Here is a 25,952-nt window from a genome sequence, read left to right on the forward strand (position 1 = left end):
ATTTTTGAACATTTGTGGGGGAGGTACCTGAAGGAGTGGACAGATATGGATTATCTTCGAACTTAAATTAAGTTCGGACAAAATATTACGAAGGCCAAATTTCGGACCGAATCGGCAGATCCGTTCTACAGATATTTTGCGCTCCAACTACTACACACGGTGCAATAGGGGCTGTTTGCAACTTTCAGGCTATTTTCTCAGGATGTATGGTCTTGCTCCAGATGAAACTTGTACCGTCGTATAGGGGGCGGTGTATACAAGTTGCTTCAACAAAAATCAAAGCGATTCGGGAGCAGGTCCTAAACGGAACTCTTCCGAAATTTTGTGTGGGAGGTACCCGAAGGATTGGACGCATTTCGTCCATATTGGAACCTCATTGATGTCTGGTCAGAATTTTACAATATGCAAAGTATGGACCAAATCGATTACTCCCTTTAAGAGTTATCGTGTGCACAAATTTTCCGAAAATTTCTGAACTTTTTTGGGGGAGGTACCGGAAGAAGTGGACCGATATAACCCATCTTCGAACTTAAACTAAGTTTGGGCAAAATATTGCGAAAACCAAATTTTGGACCAAATCGGTTCAGCCGTTCGGGAGTTATCGTGCGCACCAGCCAGACGGACAGACAGACGCACGGACATGGCTAAATCAATTCCAAATTGTCTGAAACGGATTTCGTCCAAACATACTTGGGGTCTAAAACCATTATTTCGATGAGGCACCTCGTTAGCATAAATGCTGAGGGTATAATTATGAAAATCTTGAAAATTCGCTTTAGGCTGCCTAGACAAAGTGCTATGGAAATTAAGATCGGTCAAGTGGCACAGTTATCGTTAACCGATCGTCATAAATTTTTGTAGATATTGTTTTTTAGCCACAACAATTAACTGGTAAAGTCTTTTCATCGATTGAACCATAATCAGAGCTCCGAAATGCTCGCTCGAATTCTACTCACGAGTGAAATTCGAGCGAGTTCGAGCGGGAGTACTCCCGCGAGTAGAAAAAATAAATCGAGTATACTCTATTTTTACTCGTCACTCGCGAGCATATTTCAGACTTGCTCGTTTTTACTCGCGAGTGAAAAGTGTTTGCGAGTACGAGTACTTGAAGAGTACGAGTTTTGCAAGAAAAAAAAGTGGGAGTGAAAATCCTCGAAATAGAGTAAGAGTTTACTCGAAGAGTAAAATCGAGCGAATAAATATTTTTTTTGGTTTTTGTGTGTTGTTGCGTGTGTAATGGCGAACTGGTTTTAATGTTCCTATGGAATGAATAAGTTGTTCGGAGGTGCAGAGAAGGTTGTTCCGTAGTTCGGAGGAGGGTGATCGGAGGTACTTCCCAAGTTCGGAGAGGGTGGTCGGAGGTCCAGAGGAGGTTGTTCCAAAGTTCGGAGGAGGGTGGTCGGAGGTCCAGAGGAAGTTGTTCCGAAGTTTGGAGGAGGGTGCTCGGAGGTTCAGAGGAGGGTGGTCGGAGGTTCGGAAGTTCGGAGAATGTGGTCGGAGGTCCAGAGGAGGTTGTTCCGAAGTTCAAAGGAGTGTGTCGGAGGTTCAGAGGAAGGAGTTCGAAATTCCGAACAACAAGAGATGAAGTTTTAAAATTAAAACAAAACATTAAAATATTTGAACAATAAGAAAATGTAAATATAGTGAGAAAAACTTTGAGCGTGTACTCTTTAGCATCACTTCAAGCCTGATATTCTGCACAAAAAATGATCAAATAACAATTTGGACTTGAAAGATGTACACAAACTAAAAATTCGTATAACGTAATTTAACGTAATTTATTTGATGCATATCGTAGTTAATACTTACATACACACATACGTATGTCCATATGTGTGTGCGTCAGAAAAATGATGATGGGTTTAATCATGATAATGAACGCTAATTTAGTCTTGGATTTGTATCTTTTTTATACAGATATTAGCCATATCGATGAATGTATTAAAACGAGTGGCGAGAAAATTTATATCTCTTATGAAAACTTTAAAAACAAGTATTGAACTGAACAACAGATCAAAATAAGCTTGAGGAGGGGCATGCCGGACAAAAATCAATGCTAACAGCAAAGATATAACCAGAAAATAATTCAGATATCAAACATAAAGTATTTATAAATGTACTGTGCGCCGGAAAACAGCCAGAAAAAGCAAAATGCGAAATGGTACTATAACATGACTACAGGACTACAGCAGTGGCTCACCATAGATGCAATTGGTGAAGTTCTTGGCAAAACCTTTTACACTGCAAGGTTCCAGAAGTCCGGAATAAGTAACGAATTTCATTGACAGTGCAATAAATATATAATATACAATTTTATTTTCCAGAATTATTATTAAAGGAGATGCAATTGTGATTTGAACAATATAACCTTAATTGGATAAATGTGGCCCGAGAATACCATAAGGAGGTTAAGTAAAAAAATTAGAAGTATTGCAAGCAAACTCGCTAATATCAGCTGTCAATTTGTAATACCAATAAAGAACGAGTGGGAAGGAAAGGGAGAACTTTCAAAAAACAAAAAAAAAAAAAAGAATGAAAATAATGACAACAGAAAGCGACAACTTGAGATGTATGAATTAATCTTCTCAATTACATAATTGGTAATAATCATCAACGACAAACAACTTATTTTTACCGTTAACATACCGTCGGTGTCATGCTTAAGTGTTCCATACGCCATTTTTGACATTTTGAGATAAAGGTACGTTACTAGATTTTAAACTATGTTCTTTCAGATTTTTTAATCGGTTTTCTTCTATCTTCTATAGTTTTTGAGATATTCAAATGTCAATATGCTCCATATCCGCTTTGTGACTTAAAAAATCTTGTCTTTTTGTTCCATATCCATGGAACAAAACAACTTTGAACTTTTTTGTTCCAAATCCATGACGTGTGGCATATGGAACAAAAAGAGACAAAACCGAATTGTTGTGGCGTATGTGTTACGCGCCGGCTATCCGTTGAATAAATTCAAAGCATAAAATCGAATAAAAATGTATGAAAAATATACGAGGTCGGCTTGGGCATGGTAAGATAACAAATTTGCCTGGCTAGCTCATCCAGGAGGTAAGTTCTCAACCCGTTATTCTTCAGCGCGCGAACATATTAAAATAAACATTCCATGCCACGGAAACCAAACGTTTATTAAAAGTAGAGTTGATTTTAAATTATATTGCACAAGGTCAATTCTATGCCATTGATGCACCTTACCTGTGACCATTTGTGGTATGACGAGGTCTAATGTCATACCGAGGTACACTTGTCCCACCCTGTCGCCTATGACATTGTATGTACTTTTAATTTAACAATGTCCCTTAATGTGACCTTCAAAACCTAAAAGCCTTGGTTACCCAACATTCCTTTTAAATGCGAAGTCAGTTTAGCATTTCATATTCATAACAAAATTCATTTTATTGAACATAATTCATAATAATATTTAAGAAAAATAATTGGAATTAAAAATGAAAAATTAATTGCATATTTGCATTAATTATTAAATAAAATAAAAATTAAAAAAAAGATGAAAATCGAAAAAGGCTAAATGTCAAAATATTTTGTTTATAACAAGAACCCCATTTTGTGCAATGGCACTAACCAAAAAGTCTATTAAAATAGCCTGATGATTGAGCTCAATAATCTAGCAAACAAAAAATTTACCCACTAAATATGATATTTGGGTCAGGTCTAAAAATGTTTGCTGGGTTGTGTTCTAATATTTGACACTCATCTTCTTTTACAAAAACTCTAAACTATTCTTAATTCCTAACGGGATGTTGTTTACAAAAAGAAACTTAAAAAAATATGTATGTCTAATTACCCAGCAAACCAAATGTCGGATGTCCGACATATCGGAACAATTTCGGAAGCAAAGTCCTTCAGATTTCGTATCGATTTCTATACGATTATTCGTAGGGTAATTCGTTCAGATTTCGTTCCGATTTCGGAGAAAATGTCGGAAGTATATTTCCTCCGAATATTCTAATGTTTTTCTTCCGATTTCGTTACGAATTCGGAACGATATGTCGGAAACAAATTTCCCTTCGCACAACAACCACCTTTTGTATATATCTAACAAGCAACATTTTAGTTTGTTGTCGAAAAACAAAATGGTTGGTTATAAAATTCGCATGTACATTTTTTAAATATTTTAAATATAAATGCAACATATAATAATTCAAGCTAGTGCTGATAGACTCAACATATTCGTACACAATGTTTACATTGTTCTACTATAACTACAAAATGATAACAACAGTGAAAATCATTAGATATCTGTGAAATTATAATCTTCCAATAAAAAACATAACAAAGAAAATTTATCAATAAAAAAGAGGCATCAGAGAAAAATTGTTTCCTTCGATAATCATACGAAATTATTTCAAAATCGTTCAGAAATCTTTACGAAAGTTCGGAAGGTACCTCAGATTTTCATACGACATTATTCCGAAATCGTTCAGAAATCTGTACGAAAATTCGGAAAGTACCTCAGATTTTCATACGACATTATTCCGAAATCGTTCAGAAATATGTACGAAATTTCGGAGGAAAAAATTCGCATTCCGAATTTCCCAAGGATTTACTTCCGATTTCGTTGCGAATTCTGACCGAAATCGATCCGATTTCGTTCCGACATTTCGTTCCGAAATTATGTCAACCACTTCATACAACTTTCGTTAAGATATCGTTACGATTTCGGATCAGATATCGGACGTAACGTCCGAATTTTGTTCCGATTTCGTTACGATATCGGTACGATTGGTTTGCTGGGTATGTATGTACATGAAGGTCAACTAAGTACCGTCCCAGCAAACCAAATGTCGGATGTCCGACATATCGGAACTATTTCGGAAGCAAAATCGTTCAGATTTCGTATCGATTTCTATACGATTTTTCGTAGGGGAATTCGTTCAGATTTCGTTCCGATTTCAGAGAAAATGTCGGAAGTAAATTTCCCTTCGAATTTGCTAATGTTTTTCTTCCGATTTCGTTACGAATTCGGATCGATATGTCGGAAACAAATTTCCTTTCGCACACCAACCACCTTTTGTATATATCTAACAAGCAACATTTTAGTTTGTTGTCGAAAAACAAAATGGTTGGTTATAAAATTCGCATATGCATTTTTTAAATATTTTAAATATAAATGCAACATATAATAATTCAAGCTAGTGATGATAGACTCAACATATTCGTACAAAAAGTTTACATTGTTCTACTATAACTACAAAATGATAACAACAGTGAAAATCATTAGATATCTTTGAAATTATAATCTTCCAATGAAAAACATAACAAAGAAAATTTATCAATAAAAAAGAGGCATCTGAGAAAAGTTTTTTTCGTTCGTCAATCATACGAAATTATTCCAAAATCGTTCAGAAATCTTTACGAAAGTTCGGAAGGAACCTCAGATTTTCATACGACATTATTCCGAAATCGTTCAGAAATCTGTACGAAAATTCGGAGGAAAAAATTCGAATTCCGAATTTCCCAAGGATTTTCTTCCGATTTCGTTACGAATTCTGACCGAAATCGATCCGATTTCGCTCCGACATTTCGTTCCGAAATTATGTCAACCACTCCATACAACTTTCGTTAAGATATCGTTACGATTTCGGATCAGATATCGGACGTAACGTCCGAAATTTGTTCCGATTTCGTTACGATATCGGTACGATTGGTTTGCTGGGGTTATGTACAGAAAGCAAGAAATTCAGAGAAAGCTAAATTGAATAAGTCAGAAAAATTTATGTATACATATGTATTACATATTTATCAATATCTAAATATGTCGTTTATGAACCGTTATTCATGACAATCAAAAAAAAAAAAAAAAATATATAGAAAAAAATATTTTGCAAAAATTATGTCGAAAAATTCACATATGTTTAGATGTCTTAATTTTTCCAAGGTGTAATATTCTACTTGTTTTGGTTATGACTTAAATTTTCAGCAATTCACTACATTGTATTTTCATTTATACATCACCGCATAAATTGTTTGTGTGGTTATGTCTGGAGGCACCTTCATAGCTGGGAAGGATTGATCTTGCTGTTATCGAAGTCTGTTCCCCTTTCCTTAAATGGTTAGTGACGTCAAAAATTCCAGAATAATGCTTTAGTTGTTGTTGTAAATTCACTTCGCAATTTACCAATGTAAGGTCAGGAATGCCCTTTGCAAGATTTGGAATTTTCCAGTTTTGTTGATGTCACTATGCATTAAAACACAAAATCAGTAAAAAAAAATCACTTTGGACAAACATGCATATTTTGCAATGCCTTACCTTGAAAATAATTCAAATTTATTGCAATAAATGCAAATTTATTTGTAAGGCTTGCGGTGTTTGCAAAATGTCACAATGTAATATTCACTTATTAATATTCTTATTATTTGTAGATCTTCTTATTAGAATATCCCCTTTTAAGAGGTTATGTGACAGGCTTTAACATTTGTGCACACTTTGCTAAAATATTTATTTTCAATACGGTCGAAATATGATTTTTTTTCTTGCTGTTGTGCTCCGTTTGCTGATTTTTAATAAATGATCACTGTGATGGCTTGATCGTGTTTCACATTTACACATACGTATGTGTGATAGGGAATGTAATTTGACATACAGTGGTGCCAACTCCAGTGTTGCCACTAGTTCATCCTTAATGATTGACGTAGCGTGTAGCATCCCGTATGTCGTCAGTCATATTAAGGTCGACACACATTGAGTGCGCCCTAATAAAATAAGGCGATCCGTTTCATATGGAACAAACTATTTTAAAGGACTGGGTTTAAAAACTGAGGAATAATACTTTTTAAATCTAAATATGTTTGAATAATGTAATGTTATATGAAAACCACAATTTCAAGATTTTGATGTAAGCCCACAAAAATATAAGCAGATACGTTTATTTGTCTTGAAGCTAGTGTGGACAACTACTACAAAAGTAGTATTTTGAGAAAAAACGCGTTTAAAGTTTTATGTTACCTTAGAAATTCAAAAATTAGTTCCGATCGAAAATTTTACCACATATTCTACGCTACATATATATTTCAAGTAAATAAATGAATTAAGGAGGCCTATGATAATGGTCCTTAATGTATTTATTTACTCATATAAATGTTTCATTTGAAGCCGTGAATTTTCATCCTCAAAGTAGCATTTCACATAAGGGAGGTGGAACACAATTGATAAAAAGTGGTTCTGTTGAAATGAGACATAACGTGTTCCATGTGACAAAAATAGCCGAAAACATGAAAAAAAGATCCCATGGAACAATTCAGCAACTTTTTGCAAATATAACAAGTAAAAGAAGGCTATAGTCGGACGACCATGTGATACCCTACACCACTTCCCCTGGGCACTAGTTTTCCGCGGAATTTATTTATATGATTGCGAAGTCTCCCTTGTTCCTTTGGGGATGTTGTGGGAATATATGTATGTATGTATCTATGTATGGTTGCGACAAGTTATATATTAGTTTCATTATTTCGTAATGGACAGATGGACCATTTTGGTTACATACACATATATATTTCTTCAACATTTTTGAACCAAATCGCGATCAAAGGTCACATTTCTAGGGTCTTTTAGGTTTTCACAGCTTCAACATTTTCTTTAGACCCATTTCGATAGAACTTATACTTTCCAATCAAAATCGTCATAACCTAAAAATAAGAACTATGATCGCGATTTATTTTAAAATCCCTTCGTCGATTTTTGTTGTTTTTTTTATTTTTCCCATCTATGGGCATTGTAGATTCAGAATCTGCAAAAACTTCTCAGATGTAAGCACCTTCCATTTAAAGTTGGTTCAGGCGCACCGTGATGTCAGACAGTAATTCCTATATCTAACTGATACAAGTGAGAAGTCAAGAGTTGGTTTTCAAGTTTAGTTTTCGTAAGTTGTCCGAATATTTCCCCAGAATTTAAACTACTGATAAATAATTATATTTTAATATTTTTCCCACAAAACTTATGGTCAATTTTACACGCTAAATACTATCCGATCACTATCAACAATTATTGGCATTATCCTTGACCGAAATTATTACACCGTGCAAACATTTGTCAGTATTGAACTATAACTGCGACCTCTAGCGTGATAAAGGTTACAGTTCCCACAATTAAAACTGAGGGATCCCTGTATAAACATAATTAGCATTAATGAAAATGTAAAGCGTATCTCTCCTAAATATAACTTACAATGGCTTAACATAGTTTCCAGGAATAAATATATAGTCATTTCACTAAAAACTTTACCAATTTTCACACAAAAGTTCTGGCCTATTTAACCCGTTAAAAATTATCTTATGCTAAGTTTACATTTACGAAATCCACTCGATTTCAACTGTCAATTCCATAGCTCAAACGTCAAATGAAATCTCATCTGGATTTCATTTGACGTTTAACGTATGGATTTGACAGTTGAAATCGAGTGGATTTCGTAAATGTAAACCAAGCATTATCATCACGTTATATTGGAATGTACTTCTCTGTCGTAAAACCAAACCTTACATAAAATTTCGCGCCGATCAGACTATCATTGCGACCTACAGAACCGCTACAAAATTGGATTAAAATTTTGTTTTTGGACCATTTCACCCCCTAAACATTTCACGATCATAGGGGTCTGTTCTGATCTGAACCCGACCTCCATAAAAAATTTCGTGAAGATTGATCTATAATTGCGACCTGTAGCGTGCGTACAATTTTTAATGGACGGACAGACGGACGGACGGACACACATCTCAAAATCGCTTTATCTCGTCGAGATATGAAGATTGGTATACGGCATTGAATTTTTCGAAAAACAAACTTATAATACCCTTTTCCACATTGTGGTGTAGGGTACAAAAATCGGCCATAACTTCTAGACTATCACAGATATCTGACTAAAATAAACTCCTGATATATGCATTGAGATTAGTTAAGTAGAACTGAGCTCCTAAAGTATTGGATTTCTGCACCACTTTTAATCTGTATGGGCTCAAACATTAACTTGAGTTTTTCTTCAATCAAGCAAATGGCGTATGGAACACTTAAGTATGACACCGACGATATGGCCTAGTGGACTTTTTGGCAGTACAATCCCATGAATGAGAAACGCCTAGTATATACACTTTGATACGATGAAATGTGCCTCATAGAAATAATGGTTTTAGACCCCAAGTATTTTTCGACGAAATCCGCTTCAGACAATTTGGAGTAGATCTAGCCATGTCCGTATGTCAGACTGGCTGGAGCGCACGATAACATTCGAACGGATCAACGGATATGTCCCAAATTTGAGTTGTCCTAATATTTTATTCAAACTTAGATCAAGTTCAAAAATAAGCCATATCGATCCAATCCTTCGGGTACCTCAACAACAAAATTTCAAAATTTTTTTTGGTAAAATCTCTTCCAAACGTACATAAAGTTATATATTGAAAAACATCCTCTGTTAACCCCCTCACAAAACTTCAACATTTTTGCTTAAATGCAGTTTAACGGCTGTTCGAGGATCGTTTGCAAATTTTTAAAAGAAAGTGCTTCTTATGGTCCTGTCTACAGCGATATAATGTTTTTCATGGGCTAGTCCATGCTAGCGTACATAATGGTCCAGAAGCTCTAAAAAAATCACGGTGACCAACTAAAGCACCTGACGGGTACGATAACTATGGGATTGACATTGGTTCAACTTTTGCGCTTCGTAATATTTTTTTCCCACTTAAATCATGTTCTAATATGGACTTTTCCGGTACCTCCCTTACATAATTTTAAACATTTACGTTTACGAACAGTTTAAGACCAGTAATAAATTTAAATTCAATAAATATAAAAAAAGTGTTAAACGGACGTAACGGGACTGTGCAAAAGAACATATGGGCTAAAAGGGGACATTCTCAAACATCTTTCGGCGAAAACAAAACGTTGCTCCATATTACTTCATAAAAGTTCTACTCCACTAAACTTGGAATTTCATTATAATATAGTACCTGAGGAAAAATAAAATAGCTCACTATGTGTAAACGCCATGGTAATTTATTAACACGTTTCTTAAAGGCAAATTTTATTAAGGGTGTCCCAACTCTAACGCAATTTTTGAATAAAAAAAAAAAAAAAAGCGCAGATATTTAATAAATTGTGAAATTATTTATATCGTAAAGTAGGCAGAATGAGGTTATATATGGAACAAGATATCGCGCAGATGGCCTCCACGGCATTGTTGACACACACGCGATCTTTTAATGAAATTCTCAATGACCGTTTTGCATAAATGCTGCTGTATTTCATTAATGCTGCGTCCAAATTCCTCGTTTAAGGCTTGAGTCGTTGTCGGCTTATTCGCGTAAACCATCGACTTCAAAAAACCCAAAGAAAACCAGTAAGGAAAGGATCAAAGTCGGGCGGGGCCGACTATATGATACCCTACACCACTGTGAATATGTAAAATATAAATCGGAGCTATATCCAGATCTAAACCGATTTTGATATAATTTGGCACATTTATTTCCATACCGAATTCAGTCACACATTCCAAATATCATTGACATCCGACTTATATAGCGTGTTTGGAGCAGCAAATACGCGAAATCGGCCGAAAATATAAATGGGTGCTATATCCAAATCTGAACCGATTTCGATATAATTTGGCACATTTATTTCTAGACTGAATTCAGTCACACATTCCAAATTTCATCGAAATCGGATATATATAGCGTGTTTGGTACAGAAAATACGTGAAATCGGCCGAAAATATATATGGGAGCTATATCCAAATCTGAACCGATTTCTATATAATTTGGCACACTTATTTCTATACCAAATTCAGTCAAACATTCCAAATTTTATTAAAATCGGACGTATATAGCGTGATTGGTACATCGCATACGTGAAATCGGGCGAACATATATATGGGAGCTATATCCAAATCTGAACCGATTTCGATATAATTTGGCACATTTATTTTCAGACCAAATTCAGTCACACATTCCAAATTTCATCGAAATCGGACATATATAGCGTGTGTGTTACAGAAAATACGTGAAATCGGCCGAAAATATATATGGGGGCTATACCAAAACTTGGACCGATATAGCCCATCTTCGAACTTGATCTTCCGACGGCTAAAAAAATGATATTCCCCATTTTTCAGCGAAATCGGTCAACAAATGCGACCTGTATGTTGCGAACGGACGGACGGACGGACGGACATGCATAAATCGACTCAGAAAGTGATTCTATGTATATCCCTAGAAGGAACTATGGGTCTATCTCGCTTCCTTTTGTATGTTACATACAAATGCACTAACACATAATACCCCTTACCACATAGTGGTGTAGGGTATAAAAATCTAAAGGTGTTAAATCGCACGTTCTAGTCGGCTAATTCTGTTCTCCAAAACGCGAAATAACACGACCGGGAAATGACTGATGCAGCAATTGAATTGTTTCTCTGGCTGTATGACATGTGGCGCCGTCTTGTTGAAACCACATGCCCTCCACATTCATTTCTTCAATTCTAGGCAAGAAAAAGCTGGTTATCATTTCACGATACCGAACACCATTGACTGTTTGCGCATGACCTGCCTCATTTTCATAAAAAAGGTCCGATGATTCCTCCAGCCGAAAAACCACACCACACAGTGACACGTTGAAGATGCATTTGCCAAATGCGACAATTCTGCGTATTGACGAAGCCATCATAATGTAAATGGGTCTCGTCACTGAAGATGATTTTATCGGCAAATCAGCATTTTCAAGTTGTCTCTCCAATACCAAAGAGAATGCGTTCTTCTTTCGTGTAGCGCTCCATTTTTACTAGACTCGTACCTTCTACTAGCAAACAAAAACAAATTTAAAAATTGCGTTATAGTTATAGAGAAATAGCTATTTCTTTTTCCAGAAATTTTAAAAAAATGCGTATTTTCTAAAGGCGGAACATTTTCGTTTTGAAGCACGCCACGCGCGCACCTTTTAATATTTTGACCTACAATTTTTACCCTCCAAAATAGTGTGGAAGGGTATATTAAGTTTGTTCTTCCGTGTGTAAAGCATTGAAATAATCATTTGCGACCATATAAAGTATATGGGAATTTCTGAGTGAAATCGAACACGTCTTCAAGATGAGGTTTTTGATTGCCTTTGTTTTTTGCTGTGGTGATGCTGCTCCAGAGATATCGCACCTGGAAAACGTCGAATTCTTTAGAAACTATATGCAAAGAAATACTCATAATTTCTTCAATATTGGTCCATATAGAAAAAAATTTTGTATTTTTTATTTTTTTATCGGCTATCTTAGAAAACGTAGAAAAAAATTTGCACAGTGGGCTAAGATGCAATTTTCGCGATTTAATATTTAAAATCAATTTTTACCAATGATTGTACTCTTCGATTGCCTAGAATTTTTTTATTAAACTACGATTAATTACAAAAATTGTAAATCCTATTTGGTAGTGGGATTCGAAAGATTACTATTTTTTCTTAATTTTTTAAAATTTTTTTGTGCTCGCGATAGTTTCAACCATGACATATAACAAATTCAAACCCTTCTTCGTATTTAAATATTCATCTGCTGAAGAAAATATCACATTAATATTTGATAGATTAGTCGAAATCGCTTATAACGTCGGTCAAGGGACGGCCAAGATTGGACACTATAAGCGATAGTCGTTATAAACGATATTTATAAAAAAAGTTAATTCTATGTATAAATGACTTAAAACAAAATAATAAAAAATAACGATATTAAATTCATTCTTCAGCAGATATATTACTTTAAAATAGGATATGGTTTTATTTCTAATAGTCTGTTTTTATAGTTTGGACTTTTGAATTGCGGCACAAGTTTTAAATTTAACTCAGATCTGAGTTTTGAAAGGGTTTCCCAACACACATTTTTGTTTGTAACACATTCCGAGTGAATAAATTGTTGAAGAGTTTCTACAGTTGAACACGCCTCTGACACAGACGGCATTTAAAATTCTGGCTTGTAGTATCCCCAATTTGTTCGTTAGAATTGCCTTCATCTAAAACTTCCAATATTATGTTCCAATATTATGTCGTCATTATACATGGCAGATGTGAAAACATTGTCATTAGAGTGGGGCGATTTGAACACCATCACGGGCGCCTGGAGTTTCTGATTCTTGGGATTGTACTGAGCAAAAAAGTCAACTAGACCATATCGACACCTCCAAATAATAGTATGCTAAGTCTAAAAAGTGAGTTTTGCAGGAGAAGCTCTCAAAGTTTGGACATTTGTTTGAACTTCAGTACTATGCTAAGTCAATATTTGTTTATAACTTCTGTTCGGATTGACCGATCATTACCAAACTTAGACAGAATTTAAGTTAAAGGACGTTCGACACCTCCAAATAATAGTTTGCTAATTCTGAAAAGCGAGTTTTGCAGGACAAGCTCTAAAAGTTTGAAAATTTCTTTGACCTTCAGTACTATGCTAAGGAAATATTTGTTTATAACTTCTGTTCGGATTGTCCGATCATTACCAAAATTTGACAGAATTTAAGTTAAAGGACGTTAAATATAAAAATGTAAAAAACTTGAAAACATGCTAAGTCGACTTAGCATACTATTGTTTGGAGGCGTCGATATGTCTACGGTGAAAATCGAGCCCCCGGATTTTGACTTGAAGTGTTTATTCAAGGATTTTTGGACATTTTGGCATATAACAACCAAAGTACTGAGATTTTCGATCCAACACGAAGGCAACAATTGTAGCCAAGACAATAATAAAGAACTCTCTAGTACATCGCAAAAGCATTGGAACGCTCCTTCAGTTAGTTATGGCCTCGAGAAGGTGCAAATTTTTCGGAAAATATCGATAAACGACACTGTGCTACAAAATGGAACTCAAAGTCAGTGGGTGGAAAATTTCTTTTGGAGATGAAAGCCCTTGAGAACCCAAAAGGAAATTTTCACCATAGGTCAAGTTTCCGAGATGTTGCGTGATTAATGGTTTAATTTTGGCCCCTTAATTTGTGAACAAATAGCTTTATATCTCTCTAAAGCGTTATTGTAGCTTCATTTGTAATCATTTGATTGACCATTTTATTAGCTTTCTAATGATGTACATATATGGTTAATCGGATTCTTAAAACCGGTTCCAAAATCGGTTTTAATATCAGAATATCCGGTTCAAAAATTTAGATAACCGGATCTTTCCTCCAATAAAATTTGTTATTAACGTGTTCGTCATTACAAGAGCTATTTATGGCATAGACTAATTAAGCAGAGACTACGAACGCTCTCATTTTTCATTCTCCACCAGATGTCGCACGAATCGATTTGGGGCTAGTCATCTGACTCAAGCCAGACTGGGGCTAGTCAAATGACTCAACTTCGAAAACAATTTATTTGTTTTTCAACCAATTAGGGTCTTTGTTTGCAAACTTCTCCACTTTAAAATGTACTTTACATATGAAATTATCTATAACACTCTTTTTGATAGGCATATAGTTGGTAAATGTTAATATTTTTAGGAGTTTTCGTTTGAGTGAAACAAGTAGCTGTCACTCAAACCACAAACATGCGTAAACGACATCTGTCTCGCCGCAGAAAAATGGTGAGAGCCATTCTTTGTCTCTACATTAATTAGTCTATGTTTATGGTAAGTATTTCAGAAGCACCACAGACCAATAACGAATATACATAAAAACAAAACATAGTTTTCTGAACAAAAACCGGTAAAATGTCAAAAAAGACCATGAAAACGGGGAAATATCGATTGGTCATCAATGAGAACCGTACCTAAAATCTTGTAAACAACATTTTTGTAGAATATTTGGATGCTGTAAAATCTTGCCTTGTGGTACTTTTACTACGGTTCAAAAAATAAAGGACGAAAAGGACGTGAAAGGAATTGAGTTAGAGGGATGAAATATTCTACAAAAAGATTCACCATTCGATTTGACTGAAGACATGTAATGTCAAAATGAAGCTACAATAACGCTTTAGAGAGATATAAAGCTATTTGTTCACAAATTAAGGGGCCATAATTAAACTATTAATCACGCAATATCTCGGAAACTTGACCTATGGTGAAAATTTCCTTTTGGGTTCTCAGTACACTCACCAAGGGCTTTCATCTCCAAAAGAAATTTTCCACCCACTGACTTTGAGTTCCATTTTGTAGCACAGTGTCGTTTATCGATATTTTCCGAAAAATTTGCACCTTCTCGAGGCCATAACTACCTGAAGGAGCGTTCCAATGTTTTTGCGATGTACTAGAGAGTTCTTTATTATTGTCTTGGCTACAATTGTTGCCTTCGTGTTGGATCGAAAATCTCAGTGGTTTGGTTGTTATATGCCAAAATGTCCAAAAATCCTTGAAAAAACTCTTCAAGTCAAAATCCGGGGCTCGATTTTCACCGTAGACATATGGTCTAGTTGACTTTTTTGCTCAGTACAATCCCAAAAACCAGAATCTCCAGGCGCCCGATAACACTTTTTTCCTTCCATACAAATCGCCCCGGCCTAATTGTCATCGATGACAACCAATTCATCTTCTACGTGTTAGGAGAAATTAGAATGAAGATAAATATCTTTAGAATCGTTTAAAGGGTCATTAACAATCCCGCGTGATGAAAATAAATAGCAATGACAAAAGACGTTACATTTTTCCACGATTCATTTAACAATAATACGACATCCAACACATTTAATTTCGTACTTTGGTCCATTTCTCTTCTTACCGATCCGGCAATGCGATTTTAATGATTTTATTCCACCCTGGTGCATGGGTTGTAAAACAGATGTGACTTTGGGTGGCAAAAATTCAAGCTTAATTGACTTGAGACCGCCTACTTGTAAGTCGTAATTCAGATGTCCCCATCTTCGAGCATGTTGTGCATATGTTTGGTATTTTGTTGTTGTTTTAGTTTGAAAAAAATATACATACAACAAAAATATACTCCACAAAAGTTCGAAAATGTTCAGAAAATTTGTACGTACGAAAACTCTTGAAGGGCTTATCCGATTTGGTCCATACTTTGCACATCGTGAAGTGTCTACCAGATTCATATGAGGATCCAATATGGACCCAATCAGTATACTCTTTCGGGTACCTCCCACACAAAATTTCGGATAAGTTCAGTTTAGGTCCTGCTCTCGAATCGCTCTGATTTTTGTTGTAGTAACTTGTATTCACTGCCCCTCACGACGGTACAACTTTCATCAGGGGCAAGTCCATACTTCCTGAGAAAAGAGCTTGACAGTTGCAAAAAAACCCCTATGACACCGTGCGTAGTGGTTGGAGCGCAAGATAACTCTCGAACGGATCTGCCGATTCGGTCCAAAATTTGGCCTTCGTAATATTTTGTCTAAAAATTGTTTAAGATAAGCCATATCGGTCCACTCCTTCAGGTACCTCCCACACAAAAGTTCAAAAATGATCGGAAAATTTGTTCGTAGGTAACTCTTGGAGGGAGTGGCCGATTTGGTCCATACTTTACACATCCTAATATATCTACCAGATATAGATCAGGTTCGAATATGGACTATATTTGTCCACTCCTTCGTTTACTTCCCACTTAAAATTTCACCAAAAATTTTCAATATAGGTCCACACTTTGATATAGCCCCTATGTATAAGCATTTTGGTTTCCGTGGTCACAACGTAGGGGATGAATAATACCAAGCAACGGTCTTGACCGGCTTTAACATGGCAAAGCCCAGGATTTATCTTGGTCCCTCTTTCATCTCAAGTGGACACTGACCTCCCCGTGGTGTCACCTGGGGAACTGCCTTTAACACCCGTTAAAAACTTGGGTTTGGGCGTCGGGTTAGTAACCCTCCCCTAGAAAAACATCCTACTATGAAAAAACGAAAGAAAAGAAAAACAAACCCCTCTAAAGTTGACGAACCCCGCAAACGTTTTAAGGACCATGATCTGCGAATCTGCACCTGGAATGTTCGCACTCTTTATAGAGAAGGTGCAGTCTTCGCATTGGCAGACGTACTTGAAAAGTACAAGGCCGATATTACTGCCATACAGGAAATACGATGGATTGGGAAAGGCGTCACAACAACACTTAAAGGTGACGCACTGTATTATAGCTGCCACGACGTAAAGCATGAGTTTGGTTGCGGATTCGTAGTTAGTCGGAGACTAAAACATCTGGTATCCAGCTTCACCCCAGTGAATGAAAGACTTGCTGCAATTCGAATAAAAGCTAAATTCTTCAACATCAGCTTTATTTGTGCTCATGCTCCCACCGAAGAAAAGGACGAACAGACCAAAGATATATTTTACGAGCGCTTAGAAGAAACATATGACCGTTGCCCTGCCCATGACATTAAAATCATTCTAGGCGATTTTAATGCCAAAATTGGAAAGGAGAATATCTTTGGCCCAACAGTCGGGAAATTCAGTCTCCACAGTGAACATCTGACAATGGTAAGAGGCTGATAGACTTTGCAGCTGCAAAAAACATGGTAGTTAGCAGTACCAGATTTAATCATCTCGATATTCATAAGGGCTCCTGGCTGTCTCCAGATCAAAGAACAAGTAATCAAATTGATCATGTTGTAATAGATGGAAGACATTCATCCAGCGTGTTGGATGTACGATCGTTCCGAGGCGCAAACATTGATTCGGACCACTACCTTGTTGCAGCAAAGGTACGTACCCGTCTAAACGTTGCAAATAAAGCACGAACAGACTCAACGCGGAAGTTGGACATCGATAGGCTGCAAACACAACAGATAGCCACAGCATATTCTACTCAACTAGCCCAATTGCTTAACGCGAGCACTCCTTGTCCCGATAACATAACAACACAATGGCAACATATTGCCCACTCCATGCAAACAGCCGCAAAATCCATACTTGGATTCCAGAGACCTCCAGAAAGGAATTCATGGTATGACCAGGAGTGTCGTGCTGCTACCGAAGAGAAAAATGCGGCATATAGAGCTACTTTACAATCAGTAGCAACGCGTAGCGCGCGAGAGAGATATCGGGAGAAAAGGAGAGAAGAGAAAAGTCTTTTCCGCAAGAAAAAGAGAGAAATGGAAAAGCGGGAGTGTGAAAAAATCGAGATGTACAGGAGCCAGAATGAAGTCCGAAAATTCTACCAAAGAGTGAAACATCAAACAGATGGCTTTGGTACAGGCACATCCTTCTGTAGAGACCAGCAAGGTAATCTGGTAACAGATACAGATAGCGTGCTCAGGATATGGAAGGAACATTTCTCCAATCTGCTGGTATCCAATAGTAGCGAAGACGATGATACCACAGATCCAATCCCAGAAGATGGTATAGAATGTATACCGCCCGGGCAAGATGAGGTAAAAACAGCAATCAACCGGCTGAAGAATAATAAAGCAGCAGGAGCCGATGGCTTACCAGCCGAGCTGTTTAAACCCGGGGGCGACGCGCTGATAAGGTGTATGCATCAGCTAGTTAGCACCATCTGGCAGGAAGAACGCGTACCCGACGATTGGAACCTGAGCATCCTATGTCCCGTCCACAAGAAAGGAGATAAGACTGTATGCTCAAACTATAGGGGCATAAGTCTTCTCCCTATTGCCTATAATATAGTGTCAGGGATATTGTGCGAACGACTAAAGCCAATGGTCAACGAAATAATTGGACCATACCAATGTGGCTTTAGATCTGGCAAGTCCACCATTGACCAGATATTTACCCTGCGGCAAATCCTAGAGAAGACCCAAGAGATGCAGATCGACATATTTCACCTTTTTGTCGATTATAAAGCAGCATTCGACAGTCCCCTCCGATCAAAGGTATTCCACGCAATGTCTGAATTTGGTATCCCCGCAAAGCTCATCCGGCTTTGTAAGATGACTTTAACTGATACTAGGTCCTCAGTTAAAATTGGAAAGAACCTCTCCGAAGAATTTTGTACCAAAAGAGGTTTCAGACAAGGAGACAGCCTTTCGTATGACCTATTCAACATTTTGCTGGAAAAGGTAATACGAGATGCAAATGTCAAAAGAAATGGCACAATTTACACCAATAGCCACATGTTACTTGCCTATGCTGATGACATAGACATCATGGGACGATCAGTAAAAGAAGTAACTGATACCTTTAGGAAGGTCGAAGCAGAATCTGCGAAAGTGGGTCTGGCGGTAAACGGCGAAAAGACCAAATTGATGGTGTCGACGCGCAAAGCGTCCATAGAGCTCGGACCAACTGTGAAAGTTGGTACCTACAATTTTGAGGTAGTTAAAGACTTCGTCTACCTCGGCACTGCCATAAACACAACAAACAACATCAGTTGTGAAATAAGAAGAAGAATTGTATTGGCCATCAGGTGCTACTATGGTCTAAGTAAGCAATTTAGAAACAAAGCCACATCTCGTCAAACAAAAATAACACTATAAACAAACGCTGATACTACCCGTGCTAATGTATGGCTCCGAAGCATGGGTACTTGCGCAAGCAGTGCTTGGTGTGTTTAAGAGGAAAATTCTTCGAAAGATCTACGGGCCGATTTGCGTTGACGGTGAATATCGACGTCGTATGAACCACGAGCTATATAAGCTATACAAAGACATGCATATAGTTAAACGCATCGAGATGCAACGATTGCGTTGGCTAGGCCATATCATGAGAATGAGCGATGATGAACCCGCTAAAAAGGCGTATGAATACATGCCACATGGCGGTGCACGCAGAATCGGCAGGCCTAAGCTTCGATGGAGCAAACAAGTGGATGAAGAAATGGAAAGGCGCGGTATTCCAAAAAGTCAAGCGAAAAACAGAGAGGAATGGAGATCTTTTCTTAGTTCGGTCTATGGAACAAATATTCTGTAATGGGCCAACTAAGTAAGTAAGTATGTAAGTCACAAAATATTGCTATTTAAAATTGTGGACATTAATGAAAATTAACTAATATTTATTTCATGGTGGAGGTTACAAAAAGTTCGACACGGCTTTTTTACTTATTTGAGTATGTTCGAATTTAGTAAAAACCCTATATAACAGTGCATCCGGATTTTAAGTATTTTTAGGATTAAAGCTGCATTTTTGTTCGAACTAGCAATAATTTGACATTCCCAGTGGTCATAAAACATCTCCACCATGTTAAGGTCTATGTTTTGGTGTAGCCTCCATATAACAGTAACTCCCGATTTTCGGAATTTTGAGGATTTTAGCTGCATTTGTAGACCGAACTATCTTTAATTTGACATTTGAGGTTACCAGTTGTCACAAAATGTATCCAAAAAAATTGTCAACATTGGTTCATGGTTTTAGCTGATCGTATTAGCTAAAATTACGATTTGAGGTTCCCATGTGTCAAATAAATTTGTGGACGTCGTTACTTTCGTAACAGAGAGAAAACTAATTATTCCATATGATTATTAGTTCAAAATATTTCATGATGGAGGTTATAAAAAGTACTTACTTGTTTCAGTTAATTCTTTACACTCTCGATAACGAACATTTATTTCTTTCTCAAGAAAAAATAAAATACAGTTTACCATTGTTTACACTTTACCTTACAATCGAGTGGACGATTGTTTTATAAGCATTTAGTAAATATTTTGTAAAGTTGAATAAATTATAAAAATATATAAACATAAGTTTAAACAATGTTCCAAAATTTGAATATTGTTTTGAAGATGAGCAATATTATTTTTATATTTTATGACGAGCGTCATCTATAATTCAACTCTGATAAACGGCGAATTGTTTGTTGTTCGTGAAAGTTAAATAGATGTGCATACTTTAAGGCGCAACCTATTTATATACAGATTCAAAAAAAAAAAATATATATACATATATTTATTTCTGCGAAAAGATGAAATGATACTAATTTGTTTTTGGAATGCTTTATATTAGGTTATAATAAAAACTAAATGCTGAGACAGTGCTTTTAATTAGTATATGTTATTAACAAACAATTTACATCCCGGTGAGATTTTTCGTCGCCGTTAGGGGTGTGTCTCATGAACACAAATGTTTGGTGATGGAATGAAAACACTTTGGCTAACTTTAGGCGGAACATAATTATGAAAATATTTATTCATTATATTGTTTTTCATTTTAAATAGGCGCAAACGTAGTAGTGAAAGTTTAATGAATTGTTTTAATTAATTTTTTCTATACATTACACATGAATGTTTGTGTTTGTATACATTATGTATGTATGGTATGCCTTTAACTATATATTACGAATGTTGCAGTATGAAATATTAGCTTTCACTGAGTAATAGTAAATAAAATATACGTATGTAAATACTTGTTTGGTATAAAATTAAACTTTAATTAGTCTAATTTCCATCACGTGCATCATCAATTAAAAAAACAAGACGCCAAATACCAATTAGCACAGAACTAGGCGTACTATCTTAAAATGTTTTTATTGACGCAAAATAACCGGTCAAGTTTGTTTGGTAAAATAAAAATATACCAGCTTCGCCTATTCCAGTGTTTTATTGCTATGATTAAGAGCTATAAAGGAATGTAGTTCAATCAACCCGAAACGCTTAACAGATTTTCAGCAAAAAACAGTAAAACATCTAATGTCAGATACTTTTTACAGGCTGGAGTTGTCTGCAAACTATCATTTGGCAACTTTATAAACACTGAATTAAAAGTTTTAAGATGAAAATAAATAAAAATAAAGAAGATATTCTGAACTAAACTATAATAGTTACTTATCTTTGCATCCCACAATTTTAGATGGGGATATTTTATGACCACGTATTCTCCAAATACCTAAATTAGGCCGGAAAATGTATCTAAAAATTTACTTAATCGGGGGGCACCTTTATATGGTGCCTATGTTACAAAAAACTTATCTACGAAAAATGTTGGACATAGGGCCATGTTAAGGTAACGATACCGCTCGTTTTTCGGTATTTTGAGCGCTTTGGCTACATTTTGTTAGTGAACTAACCGTTATTTGACATTTGAGGTTCCCTGTAGTCGCAAAACTTCTCCGCCAAATTTTGTCAACATATGTAGGTCCAGTTTCTTATATAGCCCCCCATTTATTCGCCGCATTTTGAGGAATTTGGCTACGTTCTTGGACTAAAGTATCCGTTATTTGAAATTTGAAGTTCCCTGTAGTCACTAAACTTATCCACCAATTTTCATTAATAACACTGTGCAACATGTTTAAGGTGATCTTCTGCAAACAATTCGAACTGGGGATTTTTTGAAAGAACAGACCCAAACGACAAGAAACCCTATATGGGTTTTGTTGTGTCAGATCCAGCTCGGATTTTATGGCCCCATCTAAACATGGTTAAATATTGAGTTTTTAAAGAAATTCAGTGTTATATCTCTGAAACTAATGCGCATCTTCTTCCGACCTCTGAAGAAATTTTTTAGATAAGGACAAGAATAAAATATTTGGAGAAATAATGAACTCGAAATACAACATTTATTGCCTCAAATTTCAAAATATATGCCACAATTTTTATACATTTCGCACCGTATCTCCAAAACCGTTAATTTTTGCTTAATATTTTCTTTTGGAAAAATATACCCTGGAATATAATACACAACTCTGGAATATAATACACATTGTTGTAAAATGCCTCTATCCCGTTGTTTTCAGTAAATTTTTCAACGACGTTTTAATAAAAATGTCAATAAGGTACTGAAATCCGAAATGCGAAAATAAATTTTTGGTGTGAACTGTGTTTGAAATACGTGTTGTAAAATATATGATGCAAAATACCGCAGAAACAACATGGAGTAAACATTTTAGAGTTTCAGAATGTTCTAAAGAATTGTTGAGAACATTATTTGGAAGATTTTTGCAAAAGGTTACTTGGTTCAACTCCCAATAGTTTAGCCGATACTAACCAGAATTTCAGCAATTATGAAAAATTTTCTATATTTTATAGATTTTGATGCCCTAGATGGAGTTTTTCCCATGTGTTTTTTTCAAGAGATAAGTTCTACTTGTTTAGGGCTACAACATTGCTAAAGACAGCAAGGCCAAATTCCTATTCGTTTCTGAGATAAAGGCCTGATAAATCCAAAAAATCCGAACTGGATCTGACAGGACAAAACCCTACTAGGGTTTTTGTAGTCTAAATATGTACTTTCAAAAAATGCATACTGCATTTTCAGTGCTGCATAGTGTAACCGAACTAGCTGTCATTTGAGATTCTTAGGGGTCAAAACACTTCTTCACCCCACAAAACTACAACGTTTTGATATGGCTCTATAAAACAGTAGCTCCGATTTAATTTTTTAGTTTTTATCTACATTTTCATGCACGATCGGATGTAATTTGGCATTTAGAGCTTCCAGTGGTTAAAAACTTATCTATCAAAAATTGTGAACATTGGGCAACGATGGTACTGGCCGTTTTTATACCCTCCACCATAATTAATTAAATTTGTCATTCCGTTTGTAACACATCGAAATATTCGTCGGAGACCCTATAAAGTACATATATTATTGATCAGCATAAAATTCTATGTCGATTTAACCATGTCCGTCTGTCCGTCCGTCCGTCTGTCTGTTGAAATCAAGATACAGCTCGCAATTTTAAAGATAGAGAGTCAATATTTGCTACGGAAGTTTTTATTACTTGCAGGATGGTTGGTATTGAAAATGGGATATATCGGTCCACGTTTTGATATAGCCCCCATAGAACTGTACCTCCCGATTTTCGGTATTTTTAAGGTTTTAACTTCATTATCCTACCAAAATGGCTAAAATTTGGTATTTAGTTACCGTTGGGTGTATAGAACTTTCCACCTGAAATTTGTTGGTATAGGTTCACGCCTTCATATAGTCCCCATGGAACGGTACCTCCCGATATTCGGTATTTTGAAGTTTTTAGCTTCATTAACCGATCAAAATGGTTGAAATTTGATAATTAGTCTTCGTTGAGGATACAAAACGTTCCACCTAAAATTTGTTGGTATAGGTCCACGCCTTTATATAGCCCCATTTCCGACTGAAATTCGTCGGTATAGGTGCACGTTTCGATATAGACTCCTGGAACAATTCCTCCTGATTTTCGTAATTCTGAAGGTTGTGACGTCAATATCCCACAGAAATGACTGAAATTGGTATTTATATATCTTCTTCATAAACGAAAGGAAAATAATTGTTCCATTTTACTTCAATACAACTCGTGGTGGAGTGTATAACAAGTTCGGCCAGGCCGACCTTAACGCCGTTCTTACTTCTTAAATTACCTAATTAGCTAAAATTAGGTATTTGGGGTTGTGATAATTATTTATTCCATAAAAGTTCAGAATATTTCATGGTGGACAGTATAAAAAGTTCAACCCGGCCGTACTTAACGCTTTCTTAGTTGTTATCGGATAAGGTTGCAACCACTGGGAATCTTAAATGTCAGATTTCAGCTTATTCGAACAAGAAGGTAGCTAAAATGCTTAAAATACCTAAACTCCGGAGGTACCGTTATATGGCAGCTATACCAACATATGGCCCTATGTTGACAATATTTTGTAGAGAAAGTTTGTTATCACTGGAAACCTCAAGAGCCAAATTGTAGCTAAAGTTCTAAAAATACCGAAAATCGATAGGTACCGTTATATAAAGGTTATAAAAGCATGGACATATGTTGAAAATTTTTGATGTATAAAGTTTTATATACCGTTATATAGGGGCTATACCAAAATATAAACCTATGTTGACGATTTTTGGTGGAGAAGTTTCGTGACCACGGAGAACTTCAAATGTGAAATTGCATCTAGTTCGGTTAAAAATTGTAGCTTAAACTCTGAAAATACCGAAATTCGGGAGCTACGCTTATATTGGGCCTATATCAAAACATGGACCTATATAAACAATTTTTTGTAGAGAAGTGCTGTGACCACTAAGAACCTCAAATGTCAAATTGCAGAAATTTTTGTTAACAACTTCAGATAAAATTCTCAAAATACCGAAAATCAGGAATACCAAAAATCGGGAGGTACCGTTATATGGGCACTATACCAAAACATTAACCTACGTTGACGATTTTAATGAAAAAGAGAGAACATCAAATATCACATTACAGCTAGTTCGGTTAAATTAAAATACCGAAAATCGGAAGTTACGGACATTTATAAAAATGTTTTTGATGGAGGAGTTTCGTGCCTACTAAGAACTTCAAATGTCAAATTACAGTTATTTTGGTTAAAAATTGTAGCTAAAATCCGCAAAGTACCGAAAATTGGGAGGTACCGTTATATAGGGTCCATACCAAAACATGGACCTATGTTGATAACTTTTGGTAGAGAAGTAATGGAAACACTAATAACCATAAATGTCAAATTACAGATAGTTTAGTTGGTAGCTAAAACACCGAAAATCGGGAGATACCGTTATATGAGGGCTATACCAAAACGTGGGCCAATATGACCCATTTTCGAACTTGACCTGCCTATGGCAAAAATGCACTCTGGTGCAAAATATAGCGTTCTAGCTCAAATATTACAACAAACGGACATGGCTATATCGACTCAGTTAAAAAGTATCAGTCGGCATTGGCGACAGAGTTATACCCTCAGCCTGTGTGAATTGAAATCGGCTAAACAACCAACATCATTTTGCCCAAAAAGTATATATGTAGGAGGTTTTTAAAATGTTATTTTCCTTATTTGGACATATAAACAAACTTGCCGACAAAAGTACGGATTTGGATTAAAGCTCACAAGTGTTGCAGAGGAGGTATCTGAAGGATCTTATATTGCTAGTATTTCCATTCGATAGATAACGGGCCCATTATTTCAGAAATTTACTGTCTTTGAATATTTTTGTCTTTGACGTCATCTCTCTTAAATTATATTTTGTGTGACAATTTTGAATAAACTCAGATGAAGTCCGACTTTAACCTTAAAACGTGTGTTTCATTTTTAGATATTCCTGGCGATTAGATAAGATTTACAGATTTGGTGTATTCTGAGACCTATAGTAAAATTTTAGGGTGAACAATTTTCTATAATATTTGGATTTGATATGATTACATTTTAAAGGAGATTGTGAGAGATTTTCAAAATA

The 25,952-nt window shown here is 35.9% G+C and overlaps 1 long non-coding RNA gene across 1 annotated transcript in view; it reads left to right on the top strand.

Annotated features, from left to right (window-relative positions):
* LOC141406196 (uncharacterized) overlaps positions 1 to 25,952 on the top strand; it is a 46,554-nt gene that overhangs the window by 869 nt on the left and 19,733 nt on the right. The window contains exons 2-4 of the long non-coding RNA XR_012413336.1: positions 1,918 to 2,268; positions 2,325 to 2,701; positions 2,769 to 3,066. This is a non-coding gene — a long non-coding RNA (uncharacterized lncRNA). The remainder of the gene's footprint in view (positions 1 to 1,917; positions 2,269 to 2,324; positions 2,702 to 2,768; positions 3,067 to 25,952) is intronic.

The sequence above is a fragment of the Musca autumnalis genome, unplaced genomic scaffold (assembly GCF_047663935.1).
Source record: "Musca autumnalis isolate F117 unplaced genomic scaffold, ASM4766393v1 scaffold_5, whole genome shotgun sequence".
Taxonomy (NCBI): Eukaryota; Metazoa; Arthropoda; class Insecta; order Diptera; family Muscidae; genus Musca; species Musca autumnalis.